Source organism: Marmota flaviventris, chromosome 1, assembly GCF_047511675.1.
Source record: "Marmota flaviventris isolate mMarFla1 chromosome 1, mMarFla1.hap1, whole genome shotgun sequence".
NCBI classification, from domain to species: domain Eukaryota; kingdom Metazoa; phylum Chordata; class Mammalia; order Rodentia; family Sciuridae; genus Marmota; species Marmota flaviventris.
The window spans coordinates 112,845,067-112,868,275 of record NC_092498.1 but is presented as its reverse complement, the minus strand read 5'-3'; the positions used below and the strand labels follow the sequence as shown (position 1 = coordinate 112,868,275).

Below are 23,209 nucleotides of genomic sequence, written 5' to 3'. Positions count from 1 at the left end.
GGCCTATCCTGGATGATCCAGAATGAAATTGCTTCAAATGTGTTATTTTACAAATATTTTCATCACAATTCCATAAAACATTGAAAAGATACCCCAAAGGAAATTAAATTAAGGCCTTTGAAAAGGAAAGCTCTAATTTAGGTTTTGTAGAAGCAAAAAGGTGAAAACTAAATATTTATTAACTTTTTTTTTTTTAAGTTTGGAACACTATACACAAAACACACCTCACCTGTGCTCAAGTGTACAATTTAGTGGCACAAAGAACCTTCACTATATTGTGTAACTGTCACCACTATGCATTTCCAAACCTATTTTCCCCTTAAATCACCTCCATTCAAAAGAAACTCTACCCATTAAATTTCCCATTCTTTGCACTCCTGGTAACCCCTATTCTGCATTATATCTTTATGAATTTGCCTGCTATGGTTACCTTGTCCATGAAATCATTTAGTATTTGTCCTGTTGATTCTGGCTTTTTTCACTTAGCATAAAGTTTTCAAGGTACATTTACATTGTGGCATGTATCAGAATTTCACTTCTTTCTAAAGATTGAATAGTATTTCCCATATATACCACCTTTTGTTTATATACTTATCTACAATTTGTTGCTTGGTTACTAGGGATTTAACTCACGGACAATTTGCCACTGAACCATACCCCCAGCTGTTTTTATTTTTATTTTTTATTTGGGACAGGGTCTCACTCAGTTGCTTAGAGCCTAAGTTGCTGAAGCTGGCCTTAAAATGTGATCCTCCTATCTCAGCCTCCCAGGTCGCTGGGAGTACAGGTGTGGACCAGTGTGCCCAACTGTTGTTTTGTTTTTGAGACAAGTTCTCATTGTTTTCCTGGGCTGAAGTAAACCTCTGCCTCAGTCTCCTGAGTAGCTAGGACTGCTGGCCCATACCACCACAACTACTGATTCATTCATTTACTGATAGACATTTGGATTTGGATTGTTTCCACTTTTTTTTTGGGGGGGAGGGGTAGTACTAGAATTGAACCCAGGGATGCTTAACCACTGAGCCATATCATATCTTAAGTCTGGCTTGTTTCCATCTTTTGACTCTTACAAATAATGCTGCTGTGAGTATTATTCTAAAAATACCTGAGTTCCCACTTTAAATCATTTTTTAAATCTGCATACCTAGAAGGGGAATTTCTGGGTTTTATAATTCTGTTTAAAGTTTTGAGGAATTGCCATACCATGTTCCCTAATGGCTGGACCATTTTACAGTTCCATCAAAGTGGATTAGGGTTTTAATTTCTTCCACATCCTCACTAACACTTATCCTTACCCATTGGATAGTCATCCTAAAGGGTATCAAGTGTACATGTCAACTTTTGAGTTTAAAATTTGCAAAAAAATTACATATGAAGTTAGTTCAAGAGGTGCTTCTAAACCCCTGGTATACGCAGAGCACTTTTATACTCTGAGGGAATAAAAAAGGTGAATAAGATATATATTTTTAAATTTTTGTGTGATTTATATTTTCTCCTCCAAATGTATGAATGAAAAAAAAATCACATAATTTGCATCAGGCAGTTGATAAAATTAATCCACACGCCTTATGCTAAATTTATAGAAAATTGGTTTTGGAAATTAAAATGTTTCTTAAACTTATTTACTTATCTAGTTCTCCACTGGAAAATTCACAATAAAATTTTTCTAGTTCAAATTTATTTTATAGTTTAAATAAGAGCAGATAGGACATTTTAGTATTCATTTTTCCTTTGTCTTTTCAAATTTGAGCTGGTTTATTTCTGCCTAATGAACAACTTGGGAAATTGTTTATATAACTGTCCTTGATTTTAGTTTTTTGTTTTTAGAAATTTTCATTTCTATCTTTGGGCCACATAAAGATAGAAAGTACTGTTATGCAAGCTATCTATTTAATTTAAATCTTTTTTTTTGTAGTTGTAGATGGACAGAATGCCTTTATTTTATTTGTTTATTTTTATGTGGTGGTGAGGATTGAACCTAGTGCCTCTACTTAATTTTTTTTAATATTTATTTTTATTGGTAATTGGACACAATACCTTTATTTTATTCACTTATTTTTATGTGGTGCTGAGGATCAAACCCAGGACCTCACTCATGCGAGGTGAGCACTTTATTGCTGAGCCACAACTCCAGCCTCTCTACTTAATTTTTAACAGCTTACAATTGTTGAAAGAAAACTGAAACAGTCATACAAATGGCTTCTGCTCAGCTCTCTCATTCCATCAGAATACACCTACCATATAATGTATTTGTTTAGAATTAAAAGAAAATAAATGACCATTTAATGAGTCACTTTCAAATCTTTGTGTCTTTTTTTTTGGGGGGGCAGGATTTTTATCTTTTTATCAGTTAATTGGTATTAGTATTCTGGGAGATTTTTATCTGCCTAAAGGACTGAGGATATCTAGGAAATTAAAATAGGTTACAAAGTTACTTACTGGGTATTTATTTCATATTGATATATTTCTATCTTGTAGAGTAAAAGAAATCACAAAGGGACATTTGGAGATAATGATTTTTTTTGTTAGACATTTACTTCCTGAAGCAATTAGGAATCTTGTGCTGCACATGGTGATAAAGTTATAGTGTAGAGAGAGCACTAACAGAAACTTGAATGTTTGGAGCCTGGGGGAGTATGTTGGTCAGTATTCAATCACTGTGACAAAACACCTGAGGTAAACAACTTAAAAGGATTTATTTTGGCTCAGGGTTTCAGTTCATGGTTGGTTTGCTCCATTGTTTTGGGGCCTTTGTTGAGACAGAACATCATTGCTGGGAGTAGATGATGGGACAAAGCTGCTCACATCATGGTGGCCAAGAAGCAAACAAAAAGAAAGGAAGGAAACCCAAATGCCAAATATTTTCTCTGATATAAGGATGCTGATTCATAATGGGAATGTGGGGGGAGCATGGGAAGAATAGACAAACTCTAAATAGGGCAAAGGGGAGGGAGGGGAAGGGAGAGGATATGATGATAGGAAAGGCAGTGGGATGTGAGGGATATCATTACTCTAAGTACATGTATGAAGACATGAATGGTGTGACTACGTTGTGTACAACCAGAGATATGAAAAATTGTGCTCTAGATGCATTCTGCTGTCATATATAACAAATTAGAATAAATTAAAAATATGTATATGAAAGCGGGCAAAAAATGAATGTCTTTGATAGGAAACTTGAGAAAATTCAGTACTTAATGACTAAAGGTTTTGAAAATTCTTTTTCCTTTGTTATAATTCATACATTAAAAACATTTGAAACACTAAATAATGTTAAAAAAAAGAAAGGGCATATGCTCAATGATCAGCTCAATGACTTAACTTCTCCTGACTTCCTAAATTTTCTATCCTTTCCCAATAGTGCCATAGGCTGGCAACCAAGCCTGCTACATATGGGCCTTTGGGGGACATTTAAGATGCAAACTGTAATAGGGCACATGCCAGGGCCAGGTAACCTTGCTGGATTAGGAACTTCATTAATGAATCATTTCTTTATTCATTGAGATTCAGTATTATATGTAACACTGTGTTATTTTCTAAGCATATACCCAAACTAACCCAAACCCCAACTACTTCATCTTCCAGAAATTAATAATTTGGTTAGGGAAATAAGTTCTATAGGAGAGTTAAGTCAATATGCCTATATTTACATATTTGTGAAAAAGAGCAAGGCAATTTAACTCACAGAGATTTGGAAATTCAGTATAGACTGGAATTAATTGTCTATTCCTTATGAAGGAGGTAGGACTTAAGCTGGCTCTTAAATGATAAAAAGACTCTGGAGAGACAATTTTATGAGGAAAACAGCCTATGGTTAGCATGAAATAAGAATAAGCAAGGCATATTTCAGAGAATAACAAAGAACCTATCTTTACTGAAATGGAGAGCTTATGTTGGACAGAAGGTGGGAATGAAATTGGATAGCAACTTTGGGAACAGATTAATATGATCCTCACAGCTGCCCTAAGGAATGTATGCTTTATTATATAGCTGAAGGGAAGTCAGAGGGATTGTTCAGGATAGTAAGTAAAACAATTTTCCTAGGAATATTAAATTATAGCAGAGATAGGAAATATTGAAGTTGAAGGAGAAATAGGAAAGAGAGAGAGAGAGAGAGTATAGTCGTTTTTCTGGCTTGATTTCAGTGCAGTCTCTAAGTAGACCCTGATCTCATTTGGTTTCCTAAGTGTGTTTTTTTTCCTGGGAGGAAAATGCTCTGCTGATTTATGAATACTAATCAGCTTGACAGTTATCTTTCTCAGTGTAAATTAACAAATTAGCCTTTTGATACAACCAAATTTTTGTTGTTTGGACTGCATGAGCTACGTTTCCCAATAAATTTTAAGTCTATATGGTTTTGTTATTTAGTACTAAAAACAACAATAATAATTATAGAAGCCAATATTTACTCAGCATGTAGGTATATGCCAGGCACTGTGCTAAGAGTTTTTATGTTATTTCAATTTCGCCTCAAAGTAAACGTAAGGAAGAAACTAGAGAAGTACAGTAACTTACCCAAGATCACTTAACTTGACATCTGAAGAGTCAAACATCACTATGGCATTATATATTATTAAATGATTTTATGGTAATGTGATATAGATTTTCATGGGATTACAGGTATGCACCACTGCCCCTGTCCTCTTCTACTGATTTTGATGTTGGTTTCCTCTTCTTTTTCTAGGGACTTGAGAGGTAATGGTAGATTATTTATTTGATATCTTTCTACTCTTTTAATGAGCTCAATGCTATGAACTTTCCTCTTAGAACCAACTTCATAGTCCCAGAGATTTTGATATGTTGTACCATTATTCTCATTTACCTCTAAATATTTTTTTATTTCTCCCCTGATTTCTTCTGCTATCCAGTCATCATTGAAAAGTATACTATTTAATCTCCAGATGTTAAGAATGGTTTCTATTTTTTTAATCTCATCATTGATTTCTAATTTCATTCCATTATGAATATAAGGTATTTATCTCTATTGCTTTTGTATTTGCTAAGTATTACTTTGTGACAGTGTTGTGCATAACAGAGTTGTGGCAGAGTTATGGCAGAGTTATGACAGAGTTGTGTATGTGCACTGAATGTGCCATGTCACCTTCTTTTTGTTCTGGGAACACATGAGCACATAGCTACTAAGTGCCTCACATAGTTTCCTCTTTGTTTAGGGAGAGCTCTTACCACAAAACCTGAAGCTGAATCAAGAAACAGAACTATACTCAAAATGCCCTCATGCTCCTGTCTAGTAACTATTCCCTTTTCCCATCAAGAGAAACCACTATCATGGCTTCTAATAGCATAGATTAGTTTCACTTGCTTTTGTATATTTTCTTACAATTAATTTTATTTCCTAAAAAGGAAATGGTGCATCATAGTAGTACATAATGGTGGGTTTTGTTTCATATTTGTGTATGCACACAGCATAGCACTGCTTTTGAATTTTATGTAAACGAAATCATACTTCAGTATTAACTAGTATCTGGTTCCTTTTGCCCAGCATTATGTGTAAGTCACTTATGTTGTTAAATATAATAGTTGATCATTCATGCTCATTGCCCTCTAGCATTCCACTGGTGGAATATACTATGATTTGTTTATGTATTCTACTGTTGAGTATTTGATTAGTTTGCAGTTTGGAGCTTTTACAAATGATGTTATTATGAACATTCAGATACAAATCATTCAGTGAACAAACATATATGGGTGTATACTTATGAGTGGGATATTTAGAGTTATATAATACTTCCAAGTAGTTTTGCACAGTGGTCATACCCATTTACACTCCCACGACCAATATTTAATTGTTTTGTTTCACATCCTTGTCAACATTTAATATTTTCTGATTTTAAGTCTTTTTTGATAAGTCTATAGTGTTCTCTCATTGTGATTTTTCATGTGCATTTTTTTTCTGATGAAGTTCATTTTTTTTTCATTTCTTTATGGGCAGTTGGGATTCTTTTTGTGTGGCATCTGTTCAAACCTTTTGCAGTTTTTTTTTTCTGTTCTGCTGTCTGTCTTTTTCTTGATGAAATTTAGTTTTTTTAATACATTCTGGATATGAATCCTTTGTCAACATGTATATTGAGAATATTTTTTCTTAATCTTGAATTGCTTCTTTGCTCTTAAGAGTATAGTAATGAACAGAAAAATGTAAGTTTAATTTACTCCAATTAATCAAAATTTGGAAAACACTTTTAAATTAAAATGAATTAACACAACACCAGCTGGAGTTCATGAGACATTTTGTGTTTAGTTTAAAGAATACAGCAAAATTTGCAGTCTCACAGAGTAATTAATTGTGACTTAAATGATCACATTTTAATTTTTGTGTTAAGACATATACACAAATAAACATTTTATAGTATGACAAACATATGCTGAAATGAAAATTCAAGATACCCAACATAAACAGTAAATATTCTATATGTGAGATGACTGTTAATAAACTCTTTAAATAACAAAACAGAGCTGGGTACTGTGGCGCATGCCAGCCTCAGCAAAAGTGAGGTGCTAAGCAACTCAGTAAGATCCTTTCTCTAAATAAAATACAAAATAAGCCTGGGGATGTGGATAAGTGGTCAAGTGCCCCTGAGTTCAATCCCCAGTACTGAAACACACACACACACACACACACACACACCAAAAAACTAAAGCCGATTCACAAATTCATGTATCTATTAGTTTCTAATGACATTCTTCATATGGCACAGTATTTCTTAAAGCAGACTACCAATTCACTCAAGAACAACTATATAAATTTGTTTGAAATGCTATACACACACTCACAGTTTAACAGGAAAGTATTGCTACTTTATTTAGAACCCATCTAACATTTTACAGAACCTTTGTATTTCTCAGACTTTTATCTTAAGCACAGCATGCAATTATGGAAATATATGGTAGTAGAAGAGTAAGTAGATTAATAGTAGATGAATAGTAGTTCCATGTGGCCAGAAAGCAGACTGTATGGGAGGGAATAACTGAGTGGGGGCATTGAGGAAAGGGTAGGAGTTGAGGCCACAGAGCTAGACAAGGACAAGATTCTGATGGTTCTCAAGTATACGCTAAAATACTTGAATTATATTCTGTATGGACAGTGAGAGTGTTTTAAGATTTGTATTCTTGAAAGGTGATTCTGATGGCATTATAGAAGACAGACTGAATGAAAAGAATGGTTGCCAGGAAGATCCAGGGCTACTAAAGTTATAAGTTGGAGAAGTGAATATATATATATATATATATATATATATATATATATATATATATATATATATATATTTTTTTTTTTTTTTCCATTTACAAACAAGATTTAATGATGCTCATAGGAACAGTTTGCCCCCATATAGGAAAACTACCCAGTTCTGTTTCAAAAAGTCACAAATTCAGTGCTTGAAAGCCAGTAGGAAGCAGCGGCACCAAGCCTGCCCAGCAGGGACCGCCCAGGCCTTCTGTAGCAGGGTGGGTGCCGCCGCATGTGCTAGTGACCCCTCCCCGATGTCTCAGTACCGCCTGTTCATCTTCTTGAACTTATCATAGTGGTAGTCATCAGTGGCCTTTTCATTAGCAGGATGCTTGCGGTTAGGAGGAGACCGCTCAGGCTCTGGCTTCTCCGTGTCACCCACTCGCAAGGGCCGGGCTTTGGGCTCTTTGTTTCTCTGGATGGGAGCATTTAGCTCCTCATGATAAAATCGGTTGTATTGCACGTAATTCACAGCTATGTTCGTCGGCACGAAGGATGATGTCTCACTGTCTTTCTTCTTGTTCTGCTGCTCTGCCAGCAGGCGAGCCTTGGCATCCTCCGTGGAAATGATATTTTTTATTTTTGCATCGATGCCCAGGTCCACCTCGGGGATGCCACTCAGCATCTGGTTGGAAAGCATCTCCTCAGTCTTCTTTGCAGAGGAGATGCGGGTGTTTTCAGGAAGTTCATATAGACAGTCCTCTGCGTTCTTTGGCTTGATTTTCAGTTCCTCATGTTCCACAATCCTTTTCCTCTTCTTTAGCTCTGTCTCAATGTACTTCATCATGTCTGCATCTTCATCCCTCCAATTGGTTTCTGCAGGAAACGATGGACCCAGATGAATGTCCTCCTCTTCACTAATCTTATCTTTCCCCCTTTCCTTCAATTTCTTCATGTCCACCATACCACCTGTCTTCATCTGAAAGGGATCATCCACTAGTGTGGTCTCTTCTTTACCTTCTCTCCCACCAGCAGGGCAGCAGCACTCACCACGTTGGGCCTCTTTCTCAAGTTCTGCACCTCTCGGGTCTCTTCCAGTTTTTGCAGAACCTCCTCCAAATCCTGCTCATCTTCCTCCGACTCAGAGTTGGCCCCTCGCTGACGAAACATCTTTCCGGTGACCCACATAGTGGCACCGACCCCCCGGGTCCTTCAGCCGCGCCGCCGCGCCGGGAGAAGTGAGTATATTCTAAGTGAAGGCAGTAGGAGTGATAAGAGAAAAGTGAAGATAGGTGTGAGGGCTCTTTTAATCAATTAACTAATTAATTCATTAATTATTTTTTCATACTTTAAAAAATGTAATTAGTTATACATGACAGTAAAATGAATTTTGATGTATTGTACACAAATGGAGCACAACTTCTCATGCCTTTGGCTGTATAGGGTAATAATGTCTGTCTCATTTTACCGTCCTCCCATCCCTGAAACTCCTTCCCTCCCCTCAATCCTAAAGCAAAGTTCCTTCATTTTTCCCTACCCCCACAACTATGGATCAGTATCTGCTTATCAGAGAAGACATTCAGCTTTTGGTTTTTTTGGGATTGGCTTATTTTCTTTAGCATGATATTCTCTAGTTCCATCCATTTACCTGAAAATGACACAATTTCATTCTTCTTTAAGGCTGAGTAATATTCCATTTTGTGTATGTACCACATTTTCTTCATCCATTCATCTGATGAAGGACATCTAGATTAGTTCCATAGTTTAGCTATTTTGATTTGAGCTGCTGTAAACATTGATGTGGCTGTGTCACTGTAGTATGCTGATTTTAAGTCCTTTGGGTATAGATCGGGGAATGGGATAGCTGGGTCAAGTGGTTGTTCCATTCCAAGTTGTCTGAGGTATCTTCATAATGCTTTCCAAATTGGTTGAACCAATTTGCAGTTCCACCAGCAATGTATGAGTGTACCTTTCCTCCCACATCCTTGCCAACACTTACTATTGCTTGTATTCTTGATAATTGCCGTTCTGACTGGCATGAGATGAAATCTTAGAGTAGTTTTGATTTGCATTTCTCTAATTGCTAGAGATTATGAATATTTTTTCAAATGTTTGTTGATCAGTTGTATTTCTTCTTCTGTGAAGTGTCTTTTCAGTTCCTTAGCCCATTTATTGATTGGGTTATTTGTTTCTTTGGTGTTAAGTTTTTTGAATTCTTTATATATCCTGGAGATTAGTGAATAGATTATCTGAGGTAGGTGGGGTAAAGATTTTTTTCTGAGGGCTCTTTTAGAGGGAATTATTAACATTTAATGTTTGGCTATGGAGTACAAAGGAGGGAGAGGAGCCAAAGATAAAGCTGCTTCTAGCCTGAGTGGATGCTGATTCACTTGTCTGAGAATGAACCTGGGATCTGGTCTTAGCCAGGTGTGGTAGAGATCAAATGAGTTTAAGGGATCTTAATCTACAAAGTGGTCTAGGAAGTTCATGTTCAGAAATTAGAAATGTAGAAGTGGGATGCACAATACCGATTAAACCTCTCTGTAGAGTTAGTATCTGAAGCTATGAGAATAGATGTGATTATCCAAGGAGAGAGCATTGAAAAGAGCAAAGAACTGAAGAAAATCCTGGGGGAGACTAACATTTAAAGGGAAGAACAAGTAGAAAAAAGGAGAGATTGAGTTAGGTATGTAGGGGTAGGTGAAAATCGCCTTAGTGTTTTGGGACTGAAATTGTAGCTCAGTGGTAGCAGACTTGCATGCATGAGGCTTTTGATTTGATACTCTATACTGCTAAGACAACAATGAAACAAAATAGTGTTATGGCAGGTAGAAAGAGGAAAAAAGTGAGTGTGAGAGCATAATTTCCAGTGCTTCAAAAAAGTTACACGTTAATATGAAATGAGAAGAAGCAATGGTATGATGCACTTGGTGACTATGGAGAGAACAGTGAAGAATGGAGCCAGGGAGTGGGAGGAACCAGATTTCCATGAGATCTGAGAACTGTATGAGAAAGGAGGAGAGTATACATTTCTAGAAAAATTCCAGTGTTGTGATCTTGAATTACCTGGGTAACTGTTTTGCCTTCTTTTCTGCCTTGAAGATTAAGATCTATTTTTAAAATTTTATTTATCTTAATTAGGTATATATGACAGCAAAATGCATTTTGATTCATCGTACACAAATGCAGCACAACTTTTAATTTTTCTGATTGTACATGATGTAGTATCACTCCATATGTGCAGTCAAATAGGGTAATAATGTCCATCTACAATCAATCAACAAATATATGAAAAAATGTTCAACATCTCTAGTAATTAGAGAAATGCAAATCAAAACTACTCTTAAGATTTCATCTCATGCCAGTCAGAATGCAGTTAACAAGAATATAAACAACAATAAGTGTTGGTGAGGATGTGGGGGAAAAGGCACACTCATACATTGTTGGTGGAACTGCAAATTGGTGCAACCACTCTGGAAAGCAGTATGGAGATTCCGCAGAAAACCTGGAACGGAACAACCATTTGACTCAGCTATCCCTCTCCTCGGTCTATACTCAAAGGACTTAAAATCAGCATACTACAGTAATGCAGTCACATCAATGTTTTTTATAGCAGATCAATTCACAATAGCTGAGTGTACTAATTACAATTCATAGGCCTGCTCTTTAAGATCATTTTACTAATCCATTCTCCATTTTAATTTTGCTATGTGTAGTGATTTTACTTATAGGAATGAATAGACTCTGGAGAGATACTGAATGAAAAATAAATGTGTAAGGATAAGTCTAGTAATTTGGGCATGGGTACCGGAGGAGATTGATCCCAGAGACACTTAACAGTGAGCCATATCACCAGTCCTTTTCATTTTTTATTTTGAGACAGGGTCTCGCTAACTTGCTTAGGGTCTCACTGAATTGCTGAAGCTGGCTTTGAACTTGTGATCCTCCTGCCTCAGCCTCCCAAGTTTCTGGGATTACAGGCATGTGCTACCATGCCAGGCCTAAATCTAGTTATTCTAAGATAGCCCTTTAAAAGCAATAGTTAGAACAAAATGTATTTAAATGCTGAATATACACTCTAGTTTTTGTCTCAATTGAATTTGTTCTTTGAAGAAGTTCAAAGAACCAAGTAGTAAACTTTTCTCCCTATTAACATGTATAACTATAGTGGGGGGTGGGGCAAGCCCATTTCTCTATTAGCATGGATATTAGACAACTATTATTCTAATAAATTCTGTCCTGTTCTCATTTTCCAGGTCTTCTACTTATTTTGTTTCTTGTGCTCTTAAACAAGTATCAACTTATTCTTTTATATTATAATCTCTTTCTGGATCATCTCCTTCTTTTGTATTATAAAAATGTATCTGGGACTCTTCACTTTTTAAAAAATGTTAATGTTTGTTTAAAATCTGGATAGTAAATCTTATTGATCAATAAGTAAAATGAGAACTATCATTTGGAAAACAAATATGGAGAGCCACAAATTTCATTGTTAGATGCTACTTTTCAAAACCTTATTTTTAATTTTTCACACCTATATTTAATGATATACCTTGGCCTCATTCCAATTTAATTTTCTTGGGCAGTGTTTGATGAAATGCACTGTATTATAAACACATAAGCATGAGAATTTGTTTATAGTAGCATATAGTTGCGCTTTCCTTTTTATTTGGAGCATAGAATTATGAAAGACATCTTTTGGGTAATTAAGCACTTACTGTATGCCAGTCACTATCCTAGGCATGGGCGTAAACCCACTCCTTTGGCTTTATTTTTTGACAGTTCTAGTGTTAAGTTTTGTCTCCATCTCAATGATTATACTTCAAGTAACCCACCTTACTGCTCAATTCTCCTATGTCATTTTCTTTTTCTTTTTTAAAAAAATATTTATTTTTTAGGTTTTAAGTAGACACAATATCTTTATTTTACATTTATATGGTGCTGAGGATCGAACCCAGTGCCTCATGCCTGCTAAGTGAGCATTCTACCACTGAGCCACAACCCCAGCCCCTCCTATGTCATTTTCTTTCTGATAATCTCTAAATGTTATACCAACATAACATAGAGGAAGAGGTGATTTCTATTTTAGGGTAGGAAAACAATATGAAAAGATAAATGACTCATATAAAATCATAACATAAATCAATGATCAGTATTGGACTGATCTGTTTTTTATGTTGTTTTTATTTTTATTTTATTTTTTGTTTTGCTGGGGGTTGAACTCAGGGCCTGTACATGTGAGGCAAGCACTCTCCCAACTGACCTATATTCCCAGCCCATTTTGGACTGATCTAAATCAAAACTCTAATTACATATTTTTTTAGTTGTCAATAGACCTTTATTTTATTTATTTATATGCAGTGTTGAAGGTCAAACCCAGTGCCTCACACATGCCAGACAAGAGCGCTACCACTGAGCCACAACCCCAACCCCCTCTAAAATATTTTATTAGTGCATTATGCATAGTATTATTATGCTATATTCATATGTGCACATGACATAATTTGATCTATGATCTATGATCAATTTGATTCCCTAGTACCTTCCTTTTCTCTCCCTTCTGCTTGTTGTACTCTATAGATCTCCTTTCTATTGTTGCTTTTATTATTTTAGTGCATTATAGTCATACATTATGCTATATTCATGTATAAACATATATATAAGTATGAACAGTGAATAATATGAGTATATATATGACTCATATAGAATGTTCATACGTAGACATAACATAATTTGCTAGATTTTGTACCCAATACTTCCCCATGCCTTCCTTTCCTCCCTCTCTCGATCCTTTTCCTTTTTTCTACTGGTATTTTTATTTTCATGAGACCCCTTTTTTCTTATTCCCATCCCTCTCTGTAGCTTCCACTTATGAGAGAAAACATTTTACCTTGAACTTTCTAAGTCTGGCTTATTTCAGTTGTCATTATCTTTTAATATAATTTTCTTTTCTTCTCTACATACTTGGATTTATTATCTAATATTAATTTCCATCTAAATATGAAGTATACAGGGAAGAAAAGAAACTTGAGAATGAGACATATTTTTTTTTCTTTTTTTTTTCAGTGAGAGGGAGAAATAACAGACAAATGAGATTGAGATGTATGTTTTAAGTTGGTCAATAATCGGGATGGTCTCAATACTACCTCATAATTACTTTGAAGTAGAAAGAAGTAAAAGTAAGGCTAACTGATTTTGCAACCAGTTCAGTTTTGCTACATTGTAGACAGGAAATACTGCTAAATTGTCATCAAAATTGAGACTAAGATAATTATCAATGTAGGATTTATTTTTTATTTTTATTTTTTTAAATATTTATTTTTTAGTTGTACACAATACCTTTATTTTGTATATTTATTTTTATGTGGTGCTGAGGATCGAATTCAGGGCCTCACACGTGCTAAGCGAGTGTTCTACCGCTGAGCCACAACCCCAGTCCGGATTTATTTTTAATAGATATTTAGAAATTAAAAACATTTTATAGGCCATACAACTAAATGAGTTATATAAATAAAACAAAGGAAATATCCTACTGAGCATGGACATTTTCAGTACTACATTCAATAGCTGAAAATAGATGGTATTTCTGTTTTTGTAGATCTCAGTTCAAAAATCTCTGAGAGGAAAAAAAAATGTTCTGGGTTACTGGATATTACCAAATGGTGAATAATTAAAATTTCACAAAGGTTGAACAGTTTTTTATAGTGGCTGACATTACCTATAAGACTGGATTCATTTCCTTAAAATAATTTATCTCTTTAAAAATTTTCCTGAAAATTTGTAGCAAATATTCAGTGTTATTTTAAGAAATACTATTTGTTTTTTTAAAAAAAATGGACTTGTGCCAGAACAGAACATATATTAATCTGAAAATAATGCCTTTGGACAAGCAATTATTGTCACTTCTATGCCAAGAATTGATAGCTGGGTTTTCCTATAACAGATGTAATAATCAATCAATTAAAAATTAATCAATTGTAAAAAAATGAACTTGTGTAAAGAAAAAAAATCAATATTTAATTATTCATCAAATGTATGCCAGTATATTAAACAGAGGAGAGAAAAAAGATGCATTTCAGTGTTTTGGACTTGCTTACCTATTATTTATAAAGTTGTATAAACATATTATAAGATGTTGGGAGATGCCACTGGATCCTATATACTACTCTCACGTCAGAAATGAGCCTCAACTATTCAGACTTATGAAAAATGAAAAGCTTACTGTCAAATTTTCCCATAGTTCTTTAAATTCAGGTGTAAACTTGTAGTAAATTTCTGGAATAGGCTGAATAATTAAAAAAAAAGATGTTGGGATTTAAAAAAAATCATTAAATAAGAAAGAAAATATTAATTTAATATATTTCAAAGCAAAAAACATAAACTCGGAGGGGCTGCGGACTCCTCCCGCAGGAGGTAACTGTCAGCGCGCGAGGCGGCGGGCCGGCCCAGTCATATGACCGGCCGCCGGCGTCCCCGGCGCGGAGCACAGTTCCTTAGCCGCTGCTGCCCCGCCGCCGCCGCCGCCGCTATGGCCCCGCCGCTGCGGCCGCCGCGCCTGGCTGCGCGCTGAGCTGCCGGCCCCGAGCGCGCGGCCGGAGCTGCAGCGGCGGCGGCAGCATCGTGGCCCCGACCCTACTCCAGAAGCTCTTCAACAAAAGCGGCAGCGGCGGCAGCACAGCGTCGGCGTCCGCCCAGGGCAGGGCTCCCAAGGAAGGACCCGCCTTTAGTTGGTCATGTTCAGAGTTTGACTTGAGTGACATTCGCCTGATAGTTTACCAGGACTGTGAGAGGAGAGGCAGACAAGCGTTGTTTGATTCTAAAGCTGTTCAAAAGATTGAAGAGATGGCAACTCAGAAAACAGAGGATGTCCCTGTGAAAACGTCAGCCAAGTGCTGCCAAGGAAGTAGCAGCAGCGGAAGTAGCAGCAGCAGCAGCAGCAGCAGCAGCAGCAGCAGCAGCAGCAGCAGCATCTCTTCCCATAGTTCTTCTGGAGGATCTTTACAACACACCAAGGAGCAGCTTCCAAAGTACCAGTACACAAGACCAGCTTCCGATGTCAACATGCTAGGGGAAATGATGTTTGGCTCAGTCGCAATGAGTTATAAAGGCTCCACCTTAAAGATACACTATATACGTTCTCCTCCACAACTGATGATTAGTAAAGTTTTCTCTGCTAGAGTGGGCAGCTTCTGTGGAAGAACAAATAACTTGCAAGACAGCTTTGAGTACATCAACCAAGATCCTCATGCAGGAAAACCGAACACGAATCAGCATAGTTCGGGTCCTGGTCGTGCCGGAAGTAACCTAGGTCTGCTGCAAGCATGCAGCAGCAAACTGCTGCAGGGGGCAGCTGAAGGAGGACCTCTCCGGCTCACCCGGAGTGCTTCTTTCTTTGCAGCACACAGCACCCCAGTTGATATGCCAAGCAGAGGACAGAATGAAGACAGGGACAGTGGCATTGCTCGATCAGCCTCACTAAGCAGCCTTTTGATCACGCCTTTCCCATCGCCAAGCTCCTCTACATCTTCTTCCAGCAGTTATCAGCGCCGTTGGCTTCGAAGTCAGACGACAAGTTTAGAGAATGGCATCTTTCCAAGGAGGTCCACTGATGAGACATTTAGCTTGGCTGAAGAAACCTGTAGTTCTAATCCAGCCATAGTTAGGAGGAAGAAAATTGCCATAAGCATCATCTTTTCCCTGTGTGAGAAAGAAGAAGCGCAACGGAATTTCCAGGACTTCTTTTTTTCTCATTTCCCCCTCTTTGAATCTCACATGAACAGGCTAAAGAGTGCAATTGAAAAGGCCATGATCTCCTGTAGAAAGATTGCAGAGTCAAGCCTCCGTGTCCAGTTTTACATCAGCCGTCTGATGGAAGCTCTGGGAGAATTCAGAGGGACTATCTGGAATTTATATTCTGTTCCAAGGATAGCTGAACCAGTATGGCTTACTATGATGTCAAACACTTTGGAAAAAACCCAGCTCTGCCAGCGCTTTCTCAAGGAGTTTACACTTCTGATAGAACAAATCAACAAAAATCAGTTTTTTGCTGCCTTACTGACTGCAGTGTTAACCTACCACCTGGCTTGGGTACCAACTGTGATGCCTGTTGATCACCCTCCCATTAAGGCCTTCTCAGAGAAACGTACCTCTCAATCAGTGAACATGCTGGCCAAAACACATGCGTACAATCCTCTCTGGGCACAGCTGGGTGACCTTTATGGAGCTATAGGCTCTCCAGTAAGACTGACTCGCACTGTGATGGTAGGGAAGCAGAAGGATTTGGTCCAGCGCATTCTTTATGCTCTGACCTACTTTCTTTCTTTTTTTTTTTTTTTTAATTTTTTATTGTTGGCTGTTCAAAACATTACATAGTTCTTGATATATCATATTTCACAATTTGATTCAAGTGGGTTATGAGCTCCCATTTTTACCCCATATACAGATTGCAGAATCACATCAGTTACACATCCATTGATTTACATATTGCCATACTAGTGTCTGTTGTATTCTGCTGTCTTTCCTATCCTCTACTATCCCCCCTCCCCTCCCCTCCCCTCCCCTCCCCTCCCCTCTTCTCTCTCTGCCCCCTTTACTGACATTCGTTTGTCCCCCTTGTATTATTTTTCCCCTTCCCCTCACTTCCTCTTGTATGTACTTTTGTATAACTCTGAGGGTCTCCTTCCATTTCCATGCATTTTCCCTTCTCTCTCCCTTTCCCTCCCACCTCTCATCCCTGTTTAATGTTAATCTTCTTCTCATGCTCTTCGACCCTACTCTGTTCTTAGTTACTCTCCTTATATCAAAGAAGACATTTGACATTTGTTTTTTAGGGATTGGCTAGCTTCACTTAGCATAATCTGCTCTAATGCCATCCATTTCCCTGTAAATTCTATGATTTTGTCATTTTTTAATGCAGAGTAATACTCCATTGTGTATAAATGCCACATTTTTTTAATCCATTCATCCATTGAAGGGCATCTAGGTTGGTTCCACAGTCTAGCTATTGTGAATTGTGCTGCTATGAACATCGATGTAGCAGTGTCCCTGTAGCATGCTCTTTTTAGGTCTTTAGGGAATAGACCGAGAAGGGGAATAGCTGGGTCAAATGGTGGCTCCATTCCCAGCTTTCCAAGAAATCTCCATACTGCTTTCCAAATTGGCTGCACCAATTTGCAGTCCCACCAGCAATGTACAAGTGTACCCTTTTCCCCACATCCTCGCCAGCACTTGTTGTTGTTTGACTTCATAATGGCTGCCAATCTAACTGGAGTGAGATGGTATCTTAGGGTGGTTTTGATTTGCATTTCTCTGACTGCTAGAGATGGTGAGCATTTTTTCATGTACTTGTTGATTGACTGTATGTCCTCCTCTGAGAAGTGTCTGTTCAGGTCCTTGGCCCATTTGTTGATTGGGTTGTTTGTTCTCTTATTGTCTAATTTTTTGAGCTCTTTGTATACTCTGGATATTAGGGCTCTATCTGAAGTGTGAGGAGTAAAGATTTGTTCCCAGGATGTAGGCTCTCTATTTACCTCTCTTATTGTATCTTTTGCTGAGAAAAAACTTTTTAGTTTGAGTAAGTCCCATTTGTTGATTCTAGTTATTAACTTTTGTGCTATGGGTGTCCTATTGAGGAATTTGGAGCCCGACCCCACCGACTGTAGATCGTAGCCAACTTTTTCTTCTATCAGACGGCGCGTCTCTGATTTGATATCAAGCTCCTTGATCCATTTTGAATTAACTTTTGTGCATGGTGAGAGCTCCGTTGCTCTGAGCTGCAAGAGAACCAGCTGACCTGGAGTGGGAATCACAGTGAAGGTGACCAAGTTATAAATGGGAGCAAGATTGTAACAGCCTTGGAGAAAGGAGAGGTGGAGGAGTCCGAGTATGTGGTAGTGACAGTGAGAAATGAGCCTGCTCTGGTACCCCCCATCCTACCAACAGCAATGACTGAGAGAAGGAGCCCTGGGCCCACAGGGTTAGCTGGGACTCCAGAGGGCACTGACATTAGAGACCTGGATCCCAGACCTGACAAAGAAGGAAAGAAGAGGCCAGACCAGGGATCTGAGGCTCATAGCATGGGGTTCCAAGAGCCAGAATTAGACAATTCTTGGAAACCTCATCCCCTTTGTGGGGATGAAGGAAGTGAAAAAGAGGCACCATATGATGTCCCTTCGAGGTTTCCCAGGTGTGCCATTCCAGGGGCAGAAAAGAAGATCAGCCGGCCAGCTGCCAATGAGGAGCTGAAAGAGGAGATAACTAAGAAGCCTGGCCTTGCCCTTGTCCTGACAGACATTCCCGAGAGAACTCTCCAGTAGAAAAGGTCACTTTCCAAATTGGAAGCTCCCTATCTCCAGAGTCTGACTTTGAAAGCCGCACCAAAAAAATGGAGGAGCGGCTGAAGGCCTGTGGACAATACCCAGAAGTGGCCAGTATCTCAGCTGAGTCCAGTTTGGCTGCGGACGTGGCTGAGAGCCAGCAGGTTTCTAGGTGCTCCTTCAAGCCTGGCTTTCAAAAGAATGTCTGTTGTCCTCAGAATCGACCTTCTGACGGAGAGGAAGGTGAATCTGACAGAGGTTTTGCTGAGGACAGAGGTATCAGACCTGACGTGGCAGCAGATGCTGGGCAGCTCAGCCAAGCTGTTCCCACTGACAGTGCGGCGGGAACTGGAAGGAGAACACTGGAGACAACTAGAGGTTTGTATTTGAAAGATGTGGAAGGACCTTCATTAGAACCTGCCCCCGACAGGTGTGTCCAGCAGGTCTCTGGCTTCTTGGTTGCTGCAGATGTCCCCTGTGGGGATGCCGATAGGAAGGCTGACTTCAGGATTGAAGGAGACATTCCCAGAAACAAAAGCTCCGATATGGCTCTTGGAGACAGTGACGATGAAGCATGTGCTTCAGCCACATTGGATCTAAATCACAGTGGTGACAGTTCTGAAGGGACCTTAGAAGTGGAGCTGCCTCTGCCAAGGTCTCAAAGCATCAGCAACCCAAATGTAAGAAACTTTGGCTTCTGTCTCCTGGCGGGTTACTGCTCCTCATACATGCCTGATCTGGTGCTTCATGGGACCAGCAGTGATGAGAAGCTGAAGCAGTGCCTGGTGGCTGATCTTATCCACACAGTGCATTGCATCATGCATCTTGAGGACAGACTGCAGGAGATGTATCTTAAAAGCAAAATGCTGTCTGAGTATCTTCAGGGACATACACGAGTCCACGTGAAGGAATTAGGTGTTGTGCTGGGGATTGAATCTAACGACCTGTCGCTGCTGATTGCTGTTGCCAGTAATCATTCTCCTTACGTGGCTCAAATACTCCTATAAGCTGAAGCTCAGGACAGTTCTTCCTTGGAATAAGAAAAACAAATTCTCAACTGAAGAAGAGAGGAATAAACTCTCTGGGACATCCAAAGCATGAGAAGAGCAAACAAATAGTCATTCCACCGTTTGTTTTGCATTGTTACTTTTGAGTGGGTGCTTCATTGGAAGAGAAGACAGGTTTACTCTAAATACTGGCATTTGTGATTTTCAGGAACACTTTAGGCCTTTGTTACCCATGAATCAATCAGGGGAGAGAGTGGCCTTTCTGGTGGGGGAAAACGTAAGCACTACACTGAACACTCAGCGTTTGGTACTGATTGCCTTGTGCTGTCGGGCAGAATAATGATGGGTGACTTTGGAGCAGGGAGGTAAACAGTGTATGTAACATTCCAGTAGGAAATGTTTCAGAGTTTAAGTCTAAGCACTGCAAGCTGTAGAGAGCAGAGTACACTAGGCTAAAGTCAGAACAAGGACTTTGGATTCCAGGTCAGAGTTTGCTTTTTAGAAAAGAAAAGTGAAATGAAGAAAGCCATTTTTGGCTGTAGCAGCTGATTGCCATAAGATGTGAAAGAAAACTGCCTATTGGGAAGAGAGAGAGTGCTTTTGGGGACCCTCTGTTCTCATTTCTCCTCAGAGTTTACCTTGTTTCAGATGCAGCCACAGGTAGGTTAGAGATGGATTGCTGGTGCAATACACCCAAGAGTCAATGTAGCATCCTAATCCCATCAAGATGTAGTTTGTAGCAGCAAAGCATAGTCTGACGCCATATGTTTTATCATTATGATTTAGAGTTCTCAGCAGCCTTTTCAAGAGAGGCCATTTACCAAAGTTATTTCTATAAGCTCAAGAGTGTTTCTGTGGGTGAATTCTTCCAGCCAGAGCCACTTTCTTCCTAGAATAGTTTATACAAATGACTATTTATACTTTTAAAGACACTGCTGTCCCCATGAGAAATGAAACCTGCAATAATTCAGGATGGTCAGTGAAAGCAATTAGTTTGAACATTAAGAAAAAGGTTCATACATGGCCTAAATTTTTACATTATCATCTCTGTACCTCTTAATCCCTATGTCTTTTCAAAACATCTTCCCAGAAATTGACTTGACCATTTTATAAAACCTACCAAAGTAAAGAATTAGTAGTCCAATTCACTTAAAAAAAAACTTCAATTGTCTGTTAATATTAAAGAAACTTAGTTTACTGACCATGAAACAGTCTAAGTCCTGACATCCAGGATAAAGTAAAACACTTCAAAAATTTAAAAAATGATGGTCAAAAGACAGGAGCTAATGTAATAAGGCAAAACATTGTTAGCATTTCAGCCCTTTCTGTGAATCTTCTGTTCCTAAGAATATGAGGTGACCTCTTTTTTATGGGTTGGAATTAGTTCACATTTTATGTTTGATAAAATCCTGACCCTGTCCATAAGTTCGTCTCTCATTATGGTCTGTAATTATTTGAGAGCATCTACAGCTGTTCCAATGGAGGTGAATGGCTGTACTGTTTATTTATTAGGAATAGGTCAGAACTGCTACCTTCCTCTTTCTCCTTTGTGCTGCGAAAGTAGATGGGTGCTTCAAGGTTCTGGAGATCTTTAATTTGCATTTTATGTCTTGGTTTCGCAAAATTGAAGTTTTCCATTTCCTTTTGCCTAACATTGGAGTTTGGTGTTTTCAGTTCTCTGGTTCCATGACATCATTGTTTGCTGTTTGTTACGGAAGGAAAATGAACCCCACCTGTAGTTCGGCCCACTCAGCACTTGCTTTTCCTTGCATGTGAATAAATTGTCAAAGCTGTCATTACAGCTTTTCCGTCTGCACCAGCTTAAAGCATTCCCTTCTGGTTCCCTTCTCCTTGTTTACATGTTGTGGGCACCTTGCCTCAGTCACCACCTTCCAGGGTTTCTAGAAAATAACCTGATTCAAAATCAGTTCAGTTCTAATGTGGGCATTGTGGCGTGCTGAAAATCAGACCCTTACGGGGAAAATTGAGCTTTAAGTGACTGATTTTCAATCCCATACATAAAAAATCTAGCCCAGCTCCCCAATGCCTGCGAAAATTTAATTTGTCTCTTGATCTAATATTCCAAAACTCACTCTTAGAAAAACACCTATTGGGAAGCTACAAGTGGGTCACAGGTCGTCTCAGTGACACTCAGGATTCCTGTCAGAGCCGAATCCTCATATTTATCGCCTACAAAAACACACCAAGAATGTTGCTGCTCTTTTTTTAAAGCCTCCTTTAATATTTAACATGCAAGTCTTTGTCTTAAATTCAACCTCTTCCTAGAAGCAAAAAAGGAAAAAAATCTCATGGGATTGTGTTGAGAGACAACCGCTCGCACATCACAGACCACCCCGTGACTTCATTCTTGTCTCAGCTGAACAGTTGGAGGGATCCCACCTGCTCCCATGCCCACCTCAAGAAGAAAATAAAAATTAAAAAAAAATAAAGAAATCTACCTCAGTTGACAGGATTCCAACTTTAGGGTTTCTTCAACTTTTAAGTCTTACCTGTTGAGTGTAACTTTTGTGGCATCTTGCTTTCTCAAGCAAGCTAGTGAGGCATGACAGAGCAGAAGTATGTGAATGTTACTGTGATGGACCTCTTTCTAGCATGTTGCAGTTTTATTTTTAATAAATTGATAAGTGATATGAATGTAAAGGTAATTGTGTATGTTTTAAACATGACAATGAAAATTTGAAATGTAGCTTCCATACTTGTGCATAATTCCAAAGTATTTATTTTTATCAGTGTTAAATAGCTTTTTGTACAGGCTTCAAATCCATTTTCTGAAGTGTGCTGTTTTTTAATGAAAGTAACTATAATGTTTTCACATCCCATGGAACTGCCATTTACACATTGCAACTTTTTAAACTGACCATATTTTTCAAAATTAACTTTTTTGGAGGGAGGAAATTTCCCCCTTGCTAAATGATACTAAACTGTTGTTTGGGCTCTTATAATTAGGTCCTCAGATTTTATAAAAATTTAGTCTGTAGCTTTTTAGGTTCTTTACTAGAGTTGGTTGTATATAAAGAATATAAAGTGACCCCAAAATTCTTTTAAATATCTGGATTTTTCCACTAATATGTACTTTGGGGAGCATTTCATTCTTGCATACTTTCACCATTAAATTGAAGAAAAAAAGTCTTTAGCTTTTCTTAGTTAATGTGAACGATTTGTTTTGTTTAATTCTTCTTGGGGGGGGGGGATATTTTAATATAATTTCTGCCTAAATCAAACTTCCCTCTGAATGTTAACTTTTAAATGTCAGAATTTGGTGAACCATATATCTAGGAAGTGAGATCGCAATATGCTTAAATTTGAGGCAGATAAGGAGAAAATTCTGGGAATTGTTATTGAAAGTCCATTAAGAGAAATTGATAGGACTTTATAATTTTGGTGAGCTGAATAGATACCAATGTCAACGTGTGGAAATTTTTTCTTAAAACTTGTTCATGTATTATTTTGATCAATTTTTCTGTGGCATTTGGTGCAATAAACCTTTTGAATTTAAAAAAAAATACATAAGCTCATTCTGTAATTGAAAATAATTTTGACTTTGCTGGTGGTCCAAATTGAAATCAAACATTTATTTCTTGGCAACATTCAAGGTTGTTTAGATACCATAGAGAAAAGATACATAAGTATATTTTTACACTAAAAACCAGGATCAAACACTCATCTTTTATCCCTAAAAAAGT

At 38.0% G+C, this 23,209-nt stretch overlaps 1 long non-coding RNA gene and 2 pseudogenes across 1 annotated transcript in view; 2 read left to right on the top strand and 1 right to left on the bottom strand.

The window, feature by feature from the left end:
- The window catches only part of LOC114082154 (uncharacterized), a 54,795-nt gene that overhangs the window by 3,948 nt on the left and 27,638 nt on the right, over positions 1 to 23,209 (top strand). The gene's annotated exons all lie outside the window — the stretch shown is intronic.
- On the bottom strand, positions 7,503 to 8,383 carry LOC114108425 (splicing factor C9orf78 homolog pseudogene; annotated as a pseudogene).
- On the top strand, positions 11,926 to 19,505 carry LOC114108434 (folliculin-interacting protein 2 pseudogene; annotated as a pseudogene).